Raw genomic sequence first — 9362 nt, 5'->3', positions numbered from 1 at the left:
ATATATTGATTCCTCATAATTATGAAATTGACTCAACTAATATTTTTAACTGAATTATTTCTGTAGGAAGAAGATAGTTGATCATATGAAGTAGATTATAGGAAGATAGTCCGGGTAGCGGTTAATAAAGTTATCAAAATAGTAAAATAAAACTATTTATTGTTAACCAACATTTCGCCTCACTTTGCAGGGTTTCGTGAGGGCTAAATGAAAAAACAAGATACGAACATTGTAGAATTAACAAAACATTAAAATAAAAAAAAATAAAAACAATTGTTATGTTTATAAGGTACATAAATTTATAATAGTTATATGAGTAATATACAAGCACATACATGTAGGTGGACTGGAAACAAGTTCGTAATAAATACAGCCAGGTGTAAATAACTTATTAATAAAGTAATAACACAATATAAATATTAAATTAAAAAATAAAAACAAAAGTGTTGAAGTTTCAGGCTTGATATTTACTCAAATAATAATAAATAATAAATTTCGATATTCAAATAAATTGATAAATAAAATAAATTAAAATCTGCTCATTGATCACTTACTTATTGCTTAAGAGTGTTGAAGATAGTAACACTTATCAATAAATATATAATTATGGAGGTAAGTATTGATTACAGGATGAAATATAATTAAATTAATAAAAATATGAAGTAACTGTAAGAACAATATTGCTAATCTTTGCAAAACATTTTTTTCTATTTTCAGTGAAGCGTTTAATTGAGGGATGATTTTATTAATTGATTTTCAGAAAATTTCTAAACTGACACACAACTGAAATTTCGGTAGACATTTTTTCCCCTACCACTTCTCGAGATTTATTCAATATAAGAAATGTTAAAGGGAGACTTCCAGGGAGATAAAATTGTAGGAAGATAGTCCGGGTAAGCAGTCGATAATACCAAAATAGTATAAAAAACTATTTATTGTTACCCAACGTTTCGCTCCACTTTGCAGGGCTTCTTCAGGGCTAAATTGATTGAAACAAGGATGAAAACTGTCCGTTTCAATCAAGATAGGTAATTCCCCTTAGTTTATTTGTTATTTTTATTGCCACATTTACTTCACCTATCTGTTTACTTTTTACACCTAACTAGTATTTTCTACAATTTATTACTCATGTTCTGTATTTAGAATTCCATTACACCTGGTTGTATTTATTAGTAACTAGTTTCCAACCCACCTATATGTATACTTTCTTAAATTATTATTATTATTTTATTTTTATTTTTCCGGCCAAGACTCCTATTGGAGTCCTATACTGCCTAACCGTGGTTGGGAGTCAAAGTTCTTCATTTTGTGGGACCGCCACTCAATGAAATAAGTCAACGTCCCTGACCGGATTCGAACCGGCACCGCCTGTAGACATCAAATTGGTAAGACTGTGTCTTAACCACTGAGCTATGAGCGGCCCCTATTATTATTAATATAATATAATTATTATTTCTTTTATATAGTTAAAAACCATATTTTTTTTACATATCTTCTTATTTTCTCTGTTTATTTATTTTAATGTTATGTCAATTCTTACAATGTTTGTATCTTGTTTTCATTTAGCCCTGACGAAACCCACCAAAGTGGGGCGATACGTTGGTTAACAATAAATAGTTTTTATACTATTTTGTACCTTTACTGAGCATCATCCAGACTATTTTCCAATTATCTTCTTCCAATGTTAAGGTTAACATGTTTTTGGCCAATGTGCTATAGCATGCAGGGTAAACGATTGTGTACACTCCTATCGGAGGCCGAAATCATAGAAACTAATACAACTTATCCATCCATTCAAAAAATATTCAGGGACAAACAGACGAAATACCGACCTAACTAGCAACATTGGGAAATGTTATTAATAATAGCATGGAATTATTAATAATAGCATCACCACAATATTTGTAAATATTGCACACTAATTCTGTTAAACGGTGACATTTCGCTTGAATAACGAAACAAATACGCAGGTAAGGGCAGCGATATATTCATCCCGAACCAATATAAACACAGGGGAGTGAGTTGAATTGTTGGGGTTATTGACTATAACACACAGCCCTTCTCAATTATACATATTCTCCCATTCCAATCCAACATAAGCCGCTTACAGTATCACAGCTACTATAATTTCCAAAACGTTACAGGGAAAAAGCGGAATATAAAATTCCTGAACCATTTGGTAACAAATATATTTTGACATCGGTGAAATTTTCTTACACAAATTAGACTCAGTAGGTCAATTTGAATTTGAGACATATTAAATTTCACAAAAAATCCTACTTAGATAATTTTGAAAGACATTTTCTATCTGGCACTTGCAAGTTCATTTACAAAAATGACAACGCATTTTAACAAGAAAAAACATCAGATATTAAGTTACAATTTTATTTTTTCCACTTTCTCTTCTTCTTTATTTTTTCTTATACTTAACATAATCACAAAAGTGAAAAATTTGAAAAATTAAACACTGATGAATCTGTTCAACAAATCATCGTGAAAAGAAAAAAGGAAGCATACTGATTACTGAATAAATATTCTTTTCGGTTGTAGAGCTCAAAATGTTCCTAAATATTTCAAAATACTTACAAACGGACAGAATAAATAAATTATTATTTAAAGTAATACATAAAGTTCATTTAATAATAAAGTAATCAAATTATTAATAATTACATTTACTAACCTCAGATAAGAATTATGGAGATCTCCTACTTCACTTCTGGTATCCAATCCATATTTGTAGAAAGCGAATTTCATAAGTCCAACCAGGCTGGAATAAAAAGAAGATTAATAAATTAACATTAAGGATTTTAAAACATATTTTTTCGCTTAAGTTAATGTTTGTCTGGATAATGAATAACATTTATTGTTATATTGGATTTTTATTTTGAGTATATTTCATATTGTCTACAGTTAAATAAAATAATATATCAATAATACAACTTCCATGATTATCATAATTCATCATTTCAATTTATGAGTATATACATACTTACAATTTCATGTGCAATCGTACATATATTACAGTACTACAGATCCCATTTCTGGTTCTCAGGTGCAAATGAATTTTGACGACTGATGTATCAAATGGAACAGAATTTTTTTTTTTTTTTATTATTATTTATTTATTGTAATTTACAACTGTACAAAATAATACAATAGGTAAATATGTAGTATGTTTCATATACACTTGAAAATCTTGGGAAGGAACCACCCATTGGTGGTACTTCAAACATTAATTTAAACTAGAAGGTCCCGTGGCCATCTTCTTTTCAGACGCCTCGGAGGATTATCAGGGATTGTTAAGGATGAAAGATTAAGAATTAATGGGTTAGGATGGTTAAGGAGTTTGGAATAAAAAGACGCATATCTGTTTTGGGTCAAATCTGCAACAAATGGGATGTTAAGGTCTTTATGAATGAGTTTATTTGTGACGTAATAAGGAGCATCAAGGATTTTACGTGAACAGAATTTAATGGAAAAGTAATGAATTTCAATTTAGATTCTTAAATTCTAATTGGAACTTAAATAAAATTCAATGAAAAATGTGAAAACCCAATAATTAAGTATTTTTGAGTCTACGAATTAGGTACGGGTCAAATCTCATCAAAATCACGTGACGATTGAGCGAACGACTCGAATTTTTATTTTTGATGGCCCAAATTAGTCAAATAGATAGCGTGAATGTTTAGTCTGTTCTGTATTTATATAATAATATTTTGAGCAAAAAACTTAACCAATTCATAGCTTTTATTGCTCAAATTACACAGTGATATCCAAAAAATGTTTAGAAACCATTTGAGCTGAAAGTATTGAAAAATATGTTTAGTCTAGCCGTGAATGAACTTAAGGTGCGAAAATGCGTCGAGTTTTTTTTTTTTTTAGCGGACAGAACAACAGACTTCTAATTTTCATGAAATTATTCAGACTCATGGGTTTACACCGAAAATTCGTAGCCCGTCTAAAAAATCATGTTTATGTACGGCCTCGCTATGAGGTCTCAATGAGTACCATTGATGGTTAATATAAGTTCACGGCAGTGGGGCAACATCACTCCTTTTTACGTAAACTGTTAAATTAAGATAGTAATAATAAAGCATGCTGCTTGACCGATTGTGTATGTTGAATAGACTATCTTCATAATACTATATTGTTCATATGAATGAACATGATATTGCATATATTTCGAATGAATTAATGAGAATAAGGAAAATACCTCATGTTCTCGCAGAGTGAACTAGTATTTTATAATATTATATAACGAGTGATGTGGCGAGAGGGATGCGCTGGGATCTTTTGAGCTCTGCTCTACCCCTCACACGTGGGGGATAGAGTGGGCTCAGAGATCCTCAGGTCGATTGTGTAAATATTGTATATATTATTTTATCATTATGTTATTTTATTTATTTATTTTTCATACAGATAGTTTGATTATGTTCATCTTGTTTATTCTTTTGTTTGTATATATTTTAAGTTTTTTCTTTTATTATTATTATTTATTATTTTTTATTTTTTTTTTATTTTAGTATGTATGAGATCATTCATCACTATTACCTATTCCCCACAACTGTGTGGCAGATTGTAATATCTATCAATAAATAAATCTATCAAAAAAAATAAATATTATATATAAAATGCTACCTAATACAGCTTCCATAGTGATCACTGGCATAGCTTATATTACGCAGTGCCAAATGACGTCAGAATGGCTCAAGATTGCTTATGACAGGGTCGAAAACTCCTGGGTTAATATCTGGATAGCTTACTTCCCAGTGTTGCTAAGTACATTTGTACTAACTTTAGTAAAGATACAATTTAAGGTGCTATAGAGAACAGGATAGCCTTTCAGGAGAGAGGCTATCCTAAAAAAGTTGAGAACAATTACTAAATTTCCATTAATTTTTTGACTGAACAGATTTAGAATTCATTCCACGAATAGGGTGCTATAGTTTTCTAGAAAATTATTTATTCTCTTGATACAGACCCATATTTTGAATGTGTGGCAATTAAAATTATTAACATGGTGTTTATATAAAAAATGTATCCAAGTCTCAAAACGTTTTGCAGGCTATTTTGCCCAGATCATCAAGAAATCAGATCAAGGAAGGTTTAAAATATTGTAGTGATAACAAATTATAATAGTGTTAAATTGATTTGTTCTGACTGAAATTTATGGCTTCGGCAGGATAACCTGCAAAATGCTTTTAAATTATTCATGTGGGTGTAAATTTATATTTGAGATTGTCCTTGAGGATGGCCGAATTGGCTGAAACGTTGGACTTTTAAAGAAATAAAAAGTGTTTTGAGACTTAAATTGGATAACATTTATTTCATTTAAACAATAATAACCAGTCACCGAAGCGATTCCTTACTAACCAGAAAGGTTTTTTTGAAAATTATATCTCCGGAACTTTGTTCAATAACGTTTAAAATAAGCCATACAAATCTCAGAAAACCACTCTCTAGTATATTACTTTCATAAGGCATTATATATTTTTTCTAAAATAAATTTATGATCATAAATTAACACAATAAAGTTCAATCCCGACCTATTATATACCTTTTATCTCTATCAACATGAACTCCATATTCAGTGAACCCCACAATCCCGTAATCGCCCTATACGATCTATTCCCTATAATCCTCTTAAAAGATCTTGTTACAGAATACTACGGATGGGTTGTTTCTCCAAGAGTCATTAGCATGTTGTAATTATACTTTATAGATTACTTACTATTTTTTATTTGATGGAATTAGCTTGCCGAGCATTTATGCAATTACACGTTCATTATTCTAAAAATAATTCCTTTTAAGAATCGCCTAGTACTTCTGTTTTATATTCCGAGAAATCTCTTTGGTTGGATGTAAACATTCAAAACTTTTGGAGTGGAAATGGATAAATGGCAAAGAATCAGGAAGCCCAAAATAAAATTGAAAAGGGTTGATTGTTTAATTAGGAGCAGTTACATTTTATTCATACATGTGCAATATCGAACGACTGCAAAATTATCTTTTAGGAAACTGGCAGAATAAAATCAAAGAAGGAAATAAACAGTTTAAATTACTTTGGCTAGACATTAACAATTATTTTAAAAATTCATTATACCCTAAAAATAGTACCCCCAAACTATCTCCTATCGAGCAACTAATAACTGTCCCTGTTTTATATAGAGTCCTGTTGAAATTATTACGTTTTAGATAGCTCCAAATATGGTTTATTTTTATTCTATTTGAGTTATCAAATATACAAATCTCAATTTTAAAATAAAAATGAATTAAAATTGTAAATTTCAGAGGTGGTGACTAGAGGGTGCCCTATATATCAGAGCGTGTCAGCGGCACAACCGTCAACTAGCCAAGTAATAGAGCCTTGACGGCGAGCTACAAGCTCCCGCAGATTTACACCGACGGCTTGCATAAACTTGATTAAAATCCCCCACCCACCCCCCACCGCGGACCAGTGATGAACTGCTTTTAATGCCACTAAGTTGGAAATCACATTTAGGGATAATATGCTCCTGTACACGAGATCAGTTAAGCTCCTACAAGGTAATCCCATAGATGAAGCGTAAATACTATTAAAAGTTTCAAGATTACAACTTGACTAAAATAAATTACTTTTTTTATGAATAATGACCATAAATGATAGTTCGTCTTTATGTATAGTTGAACTAATTATTTAAGTAGTATCAATGGCCATTATTAACACCAGCGTATTTCACGAAACGATGTGTATCAATAATTAACATAGTAGTAAAGGAGAGGGTGCGGGTTGCCAAGGGGTAAGGCCTGTAGCTACTAACTCCAAGTACCTGAGTTCCAATCCGGCTGGGCAGACAATTGTTTTCTGTTACACTGTTTACGGAACACACTAGGAAAATGGCGTAATAGCCTACTGTCTGTGACGTAGGAAAAAAAAATTGATAGCAGATTTACACAGTAGTAAAGCACTGTGCAACTCCAACAACCCGGGTTCAAATCCGTGACAGATGATCATTTGTTCGGTTACAAGTTCATGAATACCCCTAATGTAGTCGTGAGTCAACTCCTGCAGGTTCTGGAGGAACCCCTCCTGGGGCCCACCCAGCCTCCTAATTTGGGTATCCTTAATTGAGTAAAAATCTGACGGTCGAGTGCGATTCTGACCAAATCACCTCCTTGCACAACCGTTAGTCTAGTAACAGTACTGCCTTACAATGTACTGAACCCCTGCCCCTTCATGGGTTTTAGCGGTTCAGATTTAATTTTTTTAGGTATAGCAGTAGTAATAGTATTACTGTAATAGTAGAATTACATTAGTAGTAGTACAGGAGCCCGGTATATGAAGTCCCCTCTTCCCGTTTTAAGCTTATATTTCAAAAGTGATATAGGACCTTTTTTTTGTGTTATGATCTCCTCTTGTGAGATTGTGACATGTCGTACTTCGACCAACCTACTCGCTATAATTGTCTGTTTGAAAAGTCACATAAGTAAGGCTACCACGGAGGATGAGAGTGGAGGGTTTCACGCCGTTTTTCAATATCAGACGTTTTTTAAATATTGCTCGATTTAACTATCTTTAAGGTCTCCTCTTCTGGTTTTAAGCTAATATTTCAAAAGTGATACAGGACCGTCGCTCCCCGGGGGTCTTAGCGGTGCGGGTCCAGTTGTACATATTGTAATATATATACAAGTGTTGAATACTATCAATAACAATAACGTTTTTTAATTCACATCTAACACGGAGACACAATTCGAACGGTCCTAAAACTCCTAAGAGTTAACTTAATTTAGTTAAAGAGTTTGGTATTTTTCTTATTTTCCCCTATAACTACTTAACGATGCATCCTAGCATAAAATTAACTATGTAACAAATTAAAAAAACAAAACGTTAAACTCTACGTGAATGAGGACCATAGTCGATTACGTTAGTTCAAGGGTCCCATAGCGTTCATAACGTTGTACGTTCGATTCACACATATAACAGTAAATATTTACTTCACGGCGGCCCTGAGAAACTAGTTTAAAATTCCCACTCAGGTCTTCCATAGAAGACGAAACAAAAAATATATATATAAAATAATCAATCTCACATATATAGTGCTCATTTTATGTCTTCAAGTAAAAAAGTATTTAGGATTGGATCTTATCCTGTTATTCGTTTTTAGTTTCTTTTATTTCGTTGTTATCACTTATATTATAATTCTTAGGAAACACTTAAAAAAATTTTTTTTACAAAGAAATTGGGGATTTTGCGTATATATCTTAGAAAATTAAAATTGATAAATATAATATCTGAGGATTTCATTAGTTATTATATGTTCCCCGTTGGATCCATAGTTCTTGCTAAAACAAATAATCTAATAAATGACATGCCCTTTTTGTTTAATAAAGTTTGATACAAGGGCTAACCCCTGGGACATAATGATTCAGAAACGACATGCACTGTAATATGATATAGCAGTGAGGACGTGGGCGTGGTAAAACTATTATATTATGGCGACACTGGTCGTGCTACCTACACAAATTCCCCTCTCCCCCTCAGAATTTTGAAATGTTTACAGAAACAATGCAGGGGTGATTCATTTATGAATATTTAACCATCAGATTCAGTTTATTCATCACATATATTTACTTATGTACTTGTTTCGATTGACACTGCTACGGCGGGTAAAGAATCAAAAGGAACCTTTGCTAGCTCAAACATTAAAGCTGATAAAAGTAAAACTAACGCAATGTTGAAACATTTTGTGTTGCGAACGGAATCCAACGTCTAAATAAATTTCCGAAACGCTGTAAATAATGTAAAAAGGTTCTGCTTGCTTCGGGTTATAATTTAAAGATTTAAAATTATAGAAAAATAAAATTCTGTAAATTTATTAAATTATTGCACAAAAATAAAAATATATACATTATAATTAATAGTATAAATAACGTATATATATTGGGTCAGTAGCGTTAGTAAACTGAAATAAAATTTTATAACAAACGAAACGAATAAAGAAAATATAAGAAATTAATCAATGTAAACAATAAAAAACAAAAGAGAAAAACATGTAAGTTTGAGAAACATGTACCCCCGAACATCCACTCATCATAAGAATTCAATCTTTTCTTCTAAAATGATCTCTATAAATCCATTATTTTCATATGGGCTCTAAGCCACATTGGCATTGTTGGTAACGAGCTCGCAGACAAAGCTGCTGGAGATCCACACACGCTCCCTGGCCGAGGCACCGCCGTTCTTACCCCATCAGAACTCAGTACACCCCTTAAATTACAAATACTAGAAAAATGGCAGGCCAAGTGGGATGAAAGCTCCCCGAGTAAATTAAAAGAAATAAAACGATCAGTAAAACAATGGTCGACATCCTATCGCAACAGCC

At 32.0% G+C, this 9362-nt stretch overlaps 1 long non-coding RNA gene across 1 annotated transcript in view; it reads right to left on the bottom strand.

Annotated features, from left to right (window-relative positions):
- The window catches only part of LOC106686300 (uncharacterized), a 177866-nt gene that overhangs the window by 75580 nt on the left and 92924 nt on the right, over positions 1–9362 (bottom strand). The window contains exon 2 of the long non-coding RNA XR_001343996.3: positions 2681–2767. This is a non-coding gene — a long non-coding RNA (uncharacterized lncRNA). The remainder of the gene's footprint in view (positions 1–2680; positions 2768–9362) is intronic.

The sequence above is a fragment of the Halyomorpha halys genome, unplaced genomic scaffold, assembly GCF_000696795.3.
Source record: "Halyomorpha halys isolate HHAL.00 unplaced genomic scaffold, Hhal_1.1 Scaffold806.1, whole genome shotgun sequence".
Classification (NCBI taxonomy): Eukaryota; Metazoa; Arthropoda; class Insecta; order Hemiptera; family Pentatomidae; genus Halyomorpha; species Halyomorpha halys.
The sequence above is the reverse complement of the archived record's forward strand: the minus strand, read 5'-3'. Positions and strand labels throughout refer to the sequence as shown.